The following is a 14,530-nucleotide window of genomic DNA, read 5'->3' as shown; positions in this document are numbered from 1 at the left end:
TTGGATCCACTAAAATTTTTTTGAGCCTGGAGTATAAATATTAAACATATAGCAAGTTATTTCTGTCCATTTGTACTACTATAACACAATACCTAACACTAGGTAATTTATAAAAAGAGAACATTATGTCTCACAGTTCTGAGTGCTGAGAAGTCCAAGATCAAGGCACCAGCAAGTTGGGTGTCTGGTGAGGGTCCATTCCTCATTGATGGTTTCTTTTTCCTGTCATCATGTGTCATAAGGGCAAAAGTTCTATCTTCATACAGCAAAAGAAAGGAAAGGTAAAATGCACTAAGTCTCTCTCTTCAGCTTTTTTTATGAGTGCTAATCCGGTGGGGTGTGGTGGGGGCTCACACTTATAATCCCAGAACTTTGGGAGGCTGAGGCTGGTGGATCACTTGAGGTCAGGAGTTTGAGACCAGCCCGGCAGACATGGCAAGACCTATTTCTACTAAAAATACAAAAAAATTATCCGGGCTTGGTGGTAGGCGCCTATAATCCCAGCTACTTTGGAGGCTGAGACAAGAGAATCGCTTGAACTCGGGAGGCAGAGGTTGCAGTGAGCCAAGATCTTACCATTGCACTCCAGCCTGGGTGAAAAGAGTGAAACTCTTTCTCAAAACAAAACAAAACAAAACAAACAGGTACTAATCCATTTATGAGGGAAACTCCCTCATGACTTAAGACTTAATCACTCCCCCAAAGCCTCCCCTGTTAATATTTTCACCTTGGGGTTTAAGTTCCAACATATTAATTACAGAGAGGTACATGCAATTCAAATCCTAGCCCAAGTCAAAGAATATTTTAAAAGGCAGAAACAAAGGAAGCAGAAAAGATTCCCAATGCTTATTTGCTAAAGTATGTATAGTAAAATAAAATAAAGACATAATCCTTCACTTTCATAACTGTAACCAAATACATAAATGAATTACATACTTTTAAACATCTATAATGTATTTTAGATCAAAACACATAAAAAGACAAAAATGCAAAAAGATCCAAAGACTGACAAAAATTCTTTAAAATGTACATCTTGTTCCTTATGTTCCAAATACATTCCTGGAAAGTGTGGAAAGAAAGTTGTAAAGAAAGTGGTTATGGAAAGAAACTTGTCAGTAGTTTCAGGAACATTGCTAGAAGAAGAAATTTGATTTAAAGCAAAAATTATTTCTGCAAATTAGAACTTAAGTTACCTCTTGTGTGTCCACCTAGATAACATAGATATTATTTCATAAAAGAAAATTACAGTTATTTGGAAATAGGAATTTCAGTGGTAATATATATGCCATAGTAAACTCTGTGGGTATTCAGGAAGGTAAAGACTTTTTTTTTTTTAATGAAGAGATTTACATAATTGTTTTAAATCAATTGTCCTAGGCTACAAGAATCAATAACAAGGGTGGCACCAATACGAAGTTGGGAAGGGAGTTGTTGGGCAAATGCCTGCACAGCATTTTCATGTGTGTGTGTAACGTTGCAATGGCCTTTGTATCAGTTTGTGTTTTTGCAATCTTTTGTAATAGTTCTTGTTATCAGGCATCCATGCATGAGAATGCTCCCTCCATGGCCTTCTCAGTTCTTTTGTCAGGATTTTTAACACAAGTGACTCCATTTTGATTCTGTCCATTTTCACACAGTCATGTAAATGCAAGTAAATAAAGGTATTGTTGCCATGCAGGTGGGGTGCGGAAAACACATATTTTTGTGATTTTTCTAGATGAGAGACCTACCAACCCAACGCTGTACTGACAGAACCAATTGATAGTGAAGAGACAAGGGCATTTAGGGGATCTAGATATTGAAACCTAGCTTTTTTGTCTCTTGAGTTTTAATTTGGTGCCAATTGGGACCTTTCTTAGATGTGTTCATTAAGTAAGCTATTCAAGATAACACAGTGAGGAAATTGCTGAGCAATATTTCTACCTTAATAGCTCGATTCTGGAACCCTAAAGTTAGTCTGATGTTTACACTCTACAAAATCCTCAGTAGAATTATCTATGAGGAAGTCCCTCAGGGCAGATGCATTACAATTCCTAGCCAGTAAGTACATAGCCTTTATTTATACAGTCAATAATCTCTGGTAGCAGTAATGGTATTCCCTATTCAAAAGGCGTATGTCTGAGTTCAGGTTTAAGTACAATCAGAAAGAAGATTTAGCACTGATTTTTGGAGAGCCAAATAAACTTTAGCATTTCTTAAAATTTTCAGGAAAGGAAGGGTGGTTGGATTTGGATGCCTAAAGTCAATCTGCTTTTATTAATAAATGTAAGATCAACTCACCATTAACAAAGCAGTCTTTCTTTAGAAAAGAAGGGTAGTGGGTGGAATAATGGGCCCCTCAAAAGATACATGCAAGTGCTAAACTCCTAGGAACTGTGTACTGTGATGTGATTTGGAAGAAGGGCTTTGTGGATGCAATTAAGTTAAGGATCTTGAGATGAGATTATACTTGATTTAGGGCAGGACTTAAATCCAATAACAAGGGTTCTTCTGAGAAACATAGATGGTAGACACACGGAGGAGAAAGCCATGTGTAGACAGAGCAGTTTGGAATTAGGCAGGAACAAAAGGAACAACTGGAACCACCACGGTGGAAGAGGCAAGGAGCTGATTCTCTCCCAGAGCTTTCATAGGGCACTTTGTGCTGCTGACACCTCGATTTAGGACTCTGGCTTAACAATCAGTGAAGGAAAAAATTTCTTTTTTTCCAAGCCACCCTGTGTACCCTCATGTGCAGTGGCAGCCCTAATATATGACTACAACAAGATTAAATAACAATTAGCCATTTTGGTCTTTATAATATTAGTTAAAATATTAAAAAAAGGAAATTTCTGATACTTTTTAATCTCTCACATGAACATGTAAGCGAAACATTTTAGAGTCTTGGCAATATAAGTTGAGAGTTAAACTACATCTAAAACTTGAATGTTGTTTTTCAAGAGCCATCAAATATTTTAAATAAACATTTTTTAAAGAAAAATAAAATAAAAATAGAATAATATGTGCCACATTTTCTTAATCCAGTCTATCATTGATAGACATTTGGGTTGGTTCCAAGTCTTTGCTATTGTGAATAGTTTCACAATAAATATGCGTGTGCATGTGTCTTTATAGCAGCATGATTTGTAATCCTTTGGGTATATACCCAGTAATGGGATGGCTGGGTCAAATGGTATTTCTAGTTCTAGATCCTTGAGGAATCATCCTTTGTAGGGACATAGATGAAACTGGAAACCATCATTCTAAGCAAACTATCGCAAGGACAGAAAACCAAACACCGCCCATTCTCACTCATAGGTGGGAACTGAACAATGAGAACACTGGGACACAGGGTGGGGAACATCACACACCGGGGCCTGTAGTGGGGTGGGGCGAGGTGGGAGGGATAGCATTAAGAGATATACCTAATATAAATGATGAGTTGATGGGTGCAGCACGCCAGCATGGCACATGTATACATATGTAACAAACCTGCATGTTCTGCACATGTACCCTAGAACTTAAGGCATAATTTAAAGAAATAGAATAATAAACATTTGACTTCCTGATTGGTAAAAATACTTTAGAGATCTTGTTTATTTATTTTAGGCAGGTATTACTAATATTTCATTTCTTATAGGCAGTACAAAGACATGGCTATGGGTATTAATTTCAGACAATGAAGGAGAATATTGAGGCCCTGCCACTGTACACTGTGTGTCCTCAGGCAATTGTCCGACCTTCTCAGAACAAATTTACTTGTCTCCGTAAGGGCAAAATAAGACTGCCTACTGTAAAGAGGTTCTGACAACTAAATAATGTAACGTATGCAGTCGTGTTCTTTCTATTCATATTAGAATAATAGTTCCTTAAAGGGGTAGAGAAATGATTGCAAAGGTCATACATAAAAAATATTTAGCAGAATGCCAGAGATAGTTATCAAAATAAATGTCGTTTTTCTATTATTATTACTATAATCATATTATTAGGGTGTTTTCAATTTAATTTTAACTATTTTTAAATTGAAGTCAAATGAGATAAAAGCTTTCCAGGAATGTAATATATCCTTGCAGATGGAAAGGCCTACATAAAGCTTATTATAACAAATAGTAAAATTTCACAAATAATAATTTATTCCAATATATAAAATGTAGTAGCCTTCCATTAAGTAGTTAATATTTACTAAATAAGAAATCAACACTTTGTTAATCGCTTTGATAATTATAATTATCTCTGAACATCTGTGTAGTTTATATATCTGTGTAGTTTATGTATATAACCTGAACATCTGTGCAGGTTACCTGATCAGTTTGCTAATAGGAAGCAGAAAGGTTTAAAATATTTTTATCGTTAGCTCCTTCGTTAGGTTTCTTGAAAAAGTCCAGATAATTCATATACATGTTAGTCTAAAGTTCTTTTTCTTTTTCAGATAATTAAAGAAACCATTTCTTGAGGCAGGACCTAAATGCCAGTGGAATAATTAAGTAGTAAATATTCTTTAAACATTGCATACAGTGCCATTTTTCTCACATAACAAGTTTGCAAAGCACTTTATAGAAAACTTCAAATGTACTTCAACATAGTTAAGAGAAGAGCTACAGTTTGCTAGCTAACTTACCTACTTTATTTATAATACACCTATCATAATTTGCAATTGCTTACATATTGGGAGAAGTAGAAATTATATTTCTTGTGAATAAAATTTGTACTACTTGAGTGATGGATTAATGTTACTTTCTCCTCAGTAAAATTGTATTTTATTATATACTGTCTAAAATAAAACATTTAGTACTAAAATGTTGTAATTTTGAAGATACTTTCCACAAAATACATTAATTTCTTTTGACACATTCACCTTTAATTTTCTGGACTAAGTATTGGTCATAAGTATTAAGATCATTTACTCTGTGATGTTTTGCTGCTTCACATTTGGTAAGACACCACATTTTTTAGCACTAAGAACTTCATCAGATGAATAATTTTGAATACAATGAAAAATTAATATAATCCTTATTTCAAAAGCTAGCAAATGCTGCCAACTTGAAGCTGAAACGGTCTTATATATTTAAGGCTCTGTATAAGCCCATATACTTGTACATGCATAAGCACACACAGAAACATTCACTTACAATATGTTCTAAGTGACAAAGTATAATTTTCTCTAGCTTTAGCATGTAAAAATGTCTACCCTTATAATCATGACTTATTAAAGAAGGGGATAGCCTATTGTTTTGGGCAGGAATGTTTAGCTCCCCGTGCTCAAACCTTGCACCATATAGGATACATGGGAGGTATTTACATTTTTTTTTCAATGCATATGATCTTTTCAATGCTTCACTTTGTAACTCTACAGCCATCATCTCAACAGTCTGGAAATCCATTTACACAAGAGATCACAAAAAAGGTGAAACAAAAAAATCTGTTTATTGCTTTGCTCTTCAGTAGGCTTGGATGATATACACACGTGCACACCTGCCCATAAGCTCTGAGCAACCTAGGACATTATCACTCTGCTAACATGAAAACAGAATTTTCAGATGAGACTCACATGAATCAGAGACCTTGCCTAGGATTCAGCCTTATTAATAATATTAAGAATATAACACATTGAGGGGCACAGCTAAAATAAGGAGAGGTTTGGGAAATTCAGCCAGCTCCTCAAACCCTTTTATTCACATCAGACACAGAAGAAATTAATTCTCTAAATGAGGCTTGTGGACAACCTTCTGTATTTAAGTTTTGAGACATCTCTTTTTTATAGAGTGGTGTGCCTTATAAACCTACAGATTTCGGGTTTGTTTACTCTATGCTAAACTGGGATCATTCTGCTGAGATCAATCCATAGATAGTACTCTCCTTCCGGCAAATATCATTAATCTGTTTGCTGAAAGATCTGCTATCATTACATTTACAAAGAGATTAGAGGACATCTATTGCTTGCTTTTTTCCTGCAGAAATATTCTCCTATAATCTGGAGAGAAATCAATCATAGTTTAATTCCTTTCTTCCAGTCACAATAAATAAAAGTGTAATTTATGAGTTAGGGTACAGCCTACGCTTAGCTCTTATCCTATTGACTAGCCTACTTTCTGTCTTGAAATTGTATGCAGGGACCACATTCAATAACACATTCTCTTTAAACCAGACTGTGTCCCAGGAGAAATTCATGAACCTGAAAATTTCGGCCTCATGGACTTGTATTTTGTCACATTACTATGTTGGTGGCATCAACTAGGTAACATAATGCCACTTAAAACAGAATAATAGTGCTGAGGTATCTTCTGGAGGATGTGACTTATTTGGACTTCAGAAATGTTTAGAAATTGATGGGAATTAAATGATTCTGACTATCATTAATTTAAGACTTCTTACTGACAGTTTAAAATGATGTGGATTTGGGAATCAACTTGGTATTTTTAGCAAAATTATATTTCAAAATAAATGTAAAATATCAGTATATTCTAAAATATGAGCAAACATACAAAATTAACTTTAATAACAACATTTTAGAAATATGTTTTCTATTAAGTGAAGAATATCTAAATTATATTATTGTCATGTATTACATTTAATACTGCCACATGAAACATAAGCAATTAAATCCCAAATCTTACTGCTGATATATATTGAGTTATTTAGTTACGTGTATACATATATCTGTATAGCATTGTATTTAAATACACCTATAGAAAGAAATTTTGAAAAGAGCTGTAACTTTTACTATAGGGTTGGACATCTATTGTGTTTAAAAGAATAAAACATGGGAAGCAAAACAGAAATTAAAATAAACTGACTTTTTTGCTTTTTGTATGACATAGTCTACACAAGTATAAAAACTTTTTTTCAGTGTCACCCTTTAAGGCCTTATTGCCCTTATGCTTATACTATAGTTTCTCCTCGCAGTATCCAAAATTTCTGAACAATATTATACCCTTCTGTATGCCCCAGCATCTACTTTTTCTGCCCCTTTCCTGTCTGTGGGCTTTCCAAAAAGACTTCAGGTTTAGAATAATTGTGCTTTGAACATGGTGGAGAAAAACTCCCAAGTAAAACCAGCATCTCCTTCAAAATAGTGGAAATGGAAAGTCAGGAACTCAGGCATTAATAACACTGCTCTCATCATATTTTCTACAGTCAGCCTTTCTAGATCCCTAATTATATCACTTATCAATGCTCCTAAATTACAAATTAAATTATGTCACCTAATCAATGCTCTCAAATCACAAATATGAATGCAAAATATATTTTCAGACCAGGAACTCTTATTTCCATGGGTCTTACCCCACATTATGTCACACACATTAAAATGAAATGAATTAACTATATTTCATACTATACAATAATGAAAAGTTATTTATAATTTTACTTGTAAAGTTAGTTTCTTAATTTACAACTGAATATAATTGATCTACAAAGATTCCCTATACCAGAGAATTCTTGAGAACTGAGTTTAATAAATAAAAAATGTTTTTAATTGCAATAACATTGTATACATTTTACATTTATACATTAATGAGATTGAAAGTGTAAAATGCTGTAAATTATCTCCAGATATGCTATTACACCCATTGAGGCTGTCATTTTTCCATCTCATAAACCTTTTGTTTGATAAAGAGCTGATTTTTATAGGATCAAATAGCATTAGCATCTAATTTTCTTCTCTTTGAAGGCAATTTTTTTTTTTTTTTCGAGACCGAGTTTTGCTCGTCACCCAGGCTGGAGTGCAATAGTGTGATCTCGGCTCACTGCAGCCTCTGCCTTCTGAGTTCAAGTGATTCTCATGCCTCAGCCTCTGAGTAGCTGGGACTGCAGGTACATGCCACCACACCTGGGTAATTTTTGTATTTTTAGTACAGACGGGGTTTCACTATGTGGGCCAAGCTAGTCTTGAACTCCTGACCTCAGGTAATCCACCTGCCTCGGCCTCCCAAAGTTCCGGTGTTACAGGCATGAGCCACCGTGCCCAGCAAGGCAAATGTTTTACTAGTTTTGGATATTCTACTAAATAACCGAAGCAAGGGTAGAATCACCTTCAACCCTTTCTACCTGCAAGTGTTTAGTTTATTCTCCTTATAAGTTCTTGAAAATGGCAGAGAGCATGTGGTGGAACCTCTAGAGTGGTCCCAATTTGGACCACTCTAGGTGTACTGGAAAAAAAGTATACCAGCCAGTCTCCAACACAGTCCCTCAAGTAGCTTTAGAGAGTCAGCTGACCAACAAGGAGAGTCGGTGTATTGCTATTTACAAGAATGCTCCCATGTGTGGGATGGTTCTGTAAGGAGTAAAATGTGTGTTGATTTCAGCATTTCAAGTGTGCCCAAATACCTCAGGAAAAATTGCATTAGTGTCCCTGTTTCCTATAAATGGGGCAGTTCAAATCCTTCTTTCCTTTGTCCTAAGTAGATTACCAAGAGTTATAATTTGAATGACCCCTTAGGTCATAGAAGATCTGTAAGTGTTTATTGTTTCCTATCTGTACTCAGCTCCCATAGTAGTGCCTTTTACACCTTCAAAATTCGTTCCTGGTCCCTAGTGGACAAATCTGCTTATACCACTTCTGAAACTGATTTCAACTGTGACTCAGTGATTTCTTTTCAAGGAACCAAATTTCAAAAAATTCTGGTAACAGGTAATATGTTCCAGTTGTTTTCAAGTCTCTCTAATTTTAAGACTGAGTTGTGACCAAATCTTTTTATCTTTATCACTGTGTCTGGATAATATTTTGAGATTGGACTGAAAAAGTCAGGGGTAGATCACCTTTGGATATTCAAAAAGATCTATGATTGCTGGGAAATTATTGTAACCACAGATTTTAGACTAAAGCTAATTTATTTGTTATGAATCAAGAGCTTGTTGAGGTCTAAAAAGTTAGATGCTTTGAAAAAAGAAAAAAATGTTCTTACAATTATGGACTGAAAATTAGCATAAAAATTTACAGTATTCCAGATTCATAAATCTGAATTTATGGCTGAATATAGAAATAGGAATATTACCTTTTATATTTATCAATTTCTATTTCTATTTGTTCTTCTTTTTCTTTTTCTTTTTTTTTTTTTTGAGACAGAGTCTCACTCTGTCACCCAGGCTGGAGGGCAATAGTGTGATCTGGGCTCGCTGCAAACTCTGCCTCCTAGGTTCAAGCAATTCTCCTGGTCCAGACTCCTGAGTAGCTGGAACTACAGGTGCATGCCCCTACAACCAACTAATTTTTTGTATTTTAGTAGAGAGCGAGTTTCACCATGTTGCCCAGGCTGGTCTCGAACTTCTGAGTTCAGGCAATCCACCTGCCTTGGCCTCCCAAAGTACTAGGACTACAGATGTAAGCCACTATGCCCAGCCTTTTTATTCTATTTCTAATGCACTTTAATAATTATTTTTAAGTAATTTCTTAGCTCTATTGAAAAACAAATATGTTTACATAGAGATGTGTGTGTGTGTGTGTGTGTGTGTCTATTTTTAAATTTCCGAAAAATGGATAATCAGAAACATATTATGTTCAAACTACAGAATGTCTTTATTAGTATTCAATTACATAAGAACTAAATTTTCATACAGATGAAGAGAAAATATACATTGAAATTATACCACATTTTATTACATTTTCACTAATAGCATGCCTAGTAATCTACTGTTATTTTCAGCACATAGGGTACAGGTTTTCTTATAAAAGAGATTCTTATAAAAATAGTTTTCTATGCTTACATCATCTGGCTATTCCAGATGTTCTTTATCCCATCATTATTTCACACTGCAAATGCCTATGGAACATCTTAGTGTGAATTGTCTTATTGCTTTAAACTTAAAATTGATACTTTAGCTCCCTAGAATAAGTCATACTTTTCCAACTAGATAAAGGCAATTCAGGGAGTTATGTACAATGAGAATAGCTTGAGAAAAGTCAAAAAGTTATGAAAATTATGGTGAAATTAATAAACTACAAGTGCTTTTGTGCACCTCTGATGTGTTCTTGGACACCAAATCTTGAGTAAAAGATTAACCCAGGGCCCTACGTATCAAAGTAAAAGCTTGATACGTCCATCCAAATAAGACTATCAAGATAGTGCTGTGGCCATACATTCATAAGGACAATCCTAATGCAACCTAAGAAACATTTTAAGGAGGCACTTTGGAGAAAGGCAGACTTATTGGAGGCAAATGTAATAGTTCAGTTGGAAGGTGTCAAGGATTCAAACCGAAGCAATAGAAATGGAAATGGAAAGGTGGATTTGAGAGATAAAACTCAACGATGCTTAGAAATTTATTGAATTAGGCAGAATAAGTGAGAAAAGGGGTTTGATGAAAACATTCAGACAATAATGCCCCATGTGACTATTTCAAGCATGGCACATGCTATATGATCATTATATATTTCTGATTCTTGATTTTAATATTATACCAACTACCATGAAAGTTAGTTTGAAATGAAACTATGTGTTGCGGGATGTCAGGGACCCTGAATGGAGGGACTGGATGAAGCCACGGCAGAAGAACACAAATTGTGAAGATTTCATGGACATTTATTAGTTCCCAAAAGTAATACTTTTATAATTTCTTATGCCTGTCTTATTTTAATCTCTTAATCCCGTGATCTTCATAAGCTGAGGATGTGTATCACCTCAGGAACCTGTGATGATTGCTTTAACTGTACAAATTGTTTGTAAAACATGTGTGTTTGAACAATATGAAATCAGTGCACCCTGAAAAAGAACAGCATAACAGCAATTTTCAGGGAACAAAGAAAGATAACTATAAGGTCTGACTGCCTGTGGGGTCAGGCAGAATAGAGCCATATTTTTCTTCTTGCAGAAAGCGAGTGGAAGAAATGTCGCGGAATTATTTTCCCAACAAGGAATAACCCTGGAGAAGGAATGCATTCCTAGTGGGAGGTCTACGAATGACCGCTCTGGTAGTGTCTGTCTTATGAGGTTGAGATAAGGACTGAAATACGCCCCGGTCTCCTGCAGTGCCCTCAGGCTTGCTAGGATTGGGAAATTCCAGCCTGGTGAGTTCTAGTCAGACTGGTGGTTTGCTCTCGAACCTGTTTCCTGTTAAGATGTTTATCAAGACAATGCATGCACAGTGGGACACGGACTCTCATCAGCAATTGTAATTTTGCCCTTGCCTTGTGATCTTTTATTGCCTTAAAAGATCTTTGCCCACAAAGAAGCATGTGATCTTTGTGACTTACTCTCTGTTCATACACCCCCTCCTGTTTCAAATAAAAACTTGCTGGTTTTGCTGCTCAAGGTCACCATCACAGTCCTACCAATATCTGATGACACCCCCGGAGGTCCAGCTGTAAAATTTTTCTCTTTGTACTCTTTCTTTTTATTTCTCAGACCAGCTGACACTTAAGGAAAATAGAGAAGAACCCATGTTGAAATATCGGGGGCTGGTTTCCCTGGTAACTATGGAAGTTTGTTTTCCTTTAATGCATACCCAGTTTACTTTATCTTTGAATCACACCCAACTTGACCCTAGTAAGTAATTAATATTTTTTTGAAAAAGAAATCTATGTAGTTTTCTAAGTCAGAAAATATAGGAGATAGAAAGGGTTTGAAAGGAGATAGAATGAATTCATTTCCCTTTATTGACTTTAATTGTCTATGACAGACATTTAAGTGTTGTTCAGTAAGCTGAGATAATGTGACAGGCTAAGTTGTGTCCCCCTAAAATTCAAATGCTGGAAGTTCTAACCACAGCACAAACCCCACTGTGACTGCATTTGAAGATCAAACCTTTAAAGAGGTAATTAAGATTAAGTGAGGTCACATGAGTGGGTTCACAATCCAATATGACTACTGTCTTTACAAGAGAAAGAGACACTAGAGATGCACGCACAGGGACGAAAGGCCATGTGAGGACTCATTGACAAGTTAGAATCCATAGCCAAGGAGAGAGACCTCTGAAGAAAACAATTTTCTTTTTTCTGAAGAAAAAGAAAAAATTTTCTGGCACCTGATCTCAGATCTCCAGCTTCCAGAACTATGAGAAAATAAATTTCTGTCATTAAAACCAAGCAGTGATATTTTTGTTATAGCAGTCCTAACACACAAACATAAACAAGTTTATATTTTTAGTACACATCTTCACTCATAAGTGTGTTTCAAATTAGTAAATCTGAGTCTGAAATAGAGTTGGCAAGGTTTTGCTGTTTTTGTCTTCATTTTTCTAAGACCAGTCAGGTTTCTATATGTATTTGGAATCGTATTATAATAATGTTCCTTTATTTCCGTGATATTTATTTGATTAAATAAAGAGAGAAACAATTTGTTGATTAATAAGAGCTATTCAAATGGCTCCACTTATATAAAAATAGACTGTTTATTCTGCCCTTTTCTCCATTGCCAAACTTACCAAAGCGGATTCCTTCCAACTAGTCAATGAAATACAATCATCTGTAAGCCATCTGAAATCTAACTAGTACTTTCCATTAGAGATTTCTGTGATAATAGTCTACAGATGCACTGTTCAGTGTTATAGTCACTAGTCAAATTTTGCTATTTAGCACTTGAAATATGGCTAATGTGACTGTGAAAACAAATTTGTATACTTTTACTTAATTTTAACTAATTTAATTTAGAATCTTAAGAGTCATATATGGCTAACAATTAGTATACCAGGCAGCACATCACAAAAACATCTTTCCTCAGGTTTAAAAAAAAAAAAAAATTGTATTTTATTTTGTCAATGGGTGATAGTGCAAAGGATATGGTCTCTCCTTGTATAGTCATGAAATCCTCCAAGCTGTTCTAATTCATAATAAAACTAAATCAGCAGCTATAAATAAAATATAAATTCATAGTATTCCCATAAATTGCATGTACTTCTCTTCCTTTCTCTGTCAAAGCAACAAATGCACCCCACATGTTAAAAAATATGTTAATTCACTATGTCAATATTGAATTTCCAATGTCATTATTTTAATATTAACTATTATCTCAAATCTATTGTTATAGATTCATAAGAAGAAGATGGAGATTTTCATTAACCATGATGTAATATTTTATATAAATGGCAAAACACAGGTCAGTGATTGATTCAAAATGCAGTCACTCTGCGAATTATTCTTTTTCTTTTTTTTTTTTTTCTTTTTTGCAGTTGCAGGACTTGATGGAGTGAAAACAGAGCTCCCACAATATGGGAGGGGACCCAAAGGAGGTTGCTGCTGCCGGCTCGAATGCCTGCGTTTATATCCCGATCACTGTCCCTTCCCCTGTGCTCTCGGGCGATAGATGATTGGCTATTTCTTTACCTCCTGTTTATGCCTAATTAGCATTTTAGTGAGCTCTCTTTGCTACCTGATTGGCTGGGTGTGAGCTAAGTTGCAAGCCCCATGTTTAAAGGTGGATGCAGTCACCTTCCCAGCTAGGCTTAGGGATTCTTAGTTGGCCTAGGAAATCCAGCTAGTCTTGTCTCTCAGATCCCCCTCTCAACAGGAAAACTCAAGTGCTGCTGGGGAGGTTGGCCCACAACCACTCTAACTGCTTCCTGCTGAACTGGGGCGTAGAAGGGGTCATGAAGTCGAGATTTCCTTGGGAGGGGTGCTTCGATGCCATCAACATCAGAGCATGGGCTAACAGGCTGGTCCAGGGGTCCACAATAGATCTTAGTCATGGACTGCATCTGGTGCTCCATTTGAAGAACATTTGTAGTTTTACAGGTTCAATTCTGGAAGAGACAAACTTAAGAAGGAGGTTAAAGATACAGGGATTGAAATGTATGGCCTGCAGTGCAGGGGATTATTTCTTTGGCACACTTCACAGGCTCTGAGTATCTGCTTGATAGTTTTGAAAAGACCTGGTCCAGTAAATAATGATTTGGCCATCTGATGGGTGCTATCAATGCCGAAGTGAAAGGTTTGGTGAAGGGTTTTATGTAATTTCCATTGGCTAGCTGCAGGCAAAAGTATTTTTCCTTCTGCAGTGGCTAGCTATCCTGAGGGGAGGAAACTACGTCCTTGTGAGGTTTCCCATTCTATTTCTGCTGCTGAGTACTGGGGCTTGGTTTCCCAGAAGAGATTACCCCATACTAGGGTTTCTTCTATAAGCATTTCTAATAGAGGGTCCCGCCTTGCAGCTCTTTTGGCTTCAATATTCGCTTGGCGGTTCCCTTCTATTTCTTCTTCCCTTTCCTTTCTGATTATCTTGGCAGTGTAAGACTGCCACCTCTTAATGTTTCTATATAGCCAATAATAATCTCCTGATGGCTTCCTGATGCTTGATAGGTGTTCCCTCAGAAGTTAGGAGTTCCCTTTCTCTCCAAATTGCTGCATGAGCATGGAGGACTAGGTAAGCATACTTAGAGTCTGTATCTATATTTACCCTTTTTCTTTCTCCTATTTCTAGTGTAGAATGGCCCCTGCTTTTGCTGGAATGTCTCTCCCTAACAAGGGACTGGGGCTTTCAGGCATAATTAGAAAAGTATGTAAAAAGAGTCAAGTTCTCCAGTCACCATTTAGTGGCTGGGAGAAGTATCCAGTGACTGGCTGTCCTAGGACCCCTCTGATAGTGACAGATCTGGATGACAGTTGTCTGAGACAGAAGAGTAA

Source organism: Theropithecus gelada, chromosome 6, assembly GCF_003255815.1.
Source record: "Theropithecus gelada isolate Dixy chromosome 6, Tgel_1.0, whole genome shotgun sequence".
NCBI classification, from domain to species: Eukaryota; Metazoa; Chordata; class Mammalia; order Primates; family Cercopithecidae; genus Theropithecus; species Theropithecus gelada.
The sequence above is the reverse complement of the archived record's forward strand: the minus strand, read 5'-3'. Positions refer to the sequence as shown.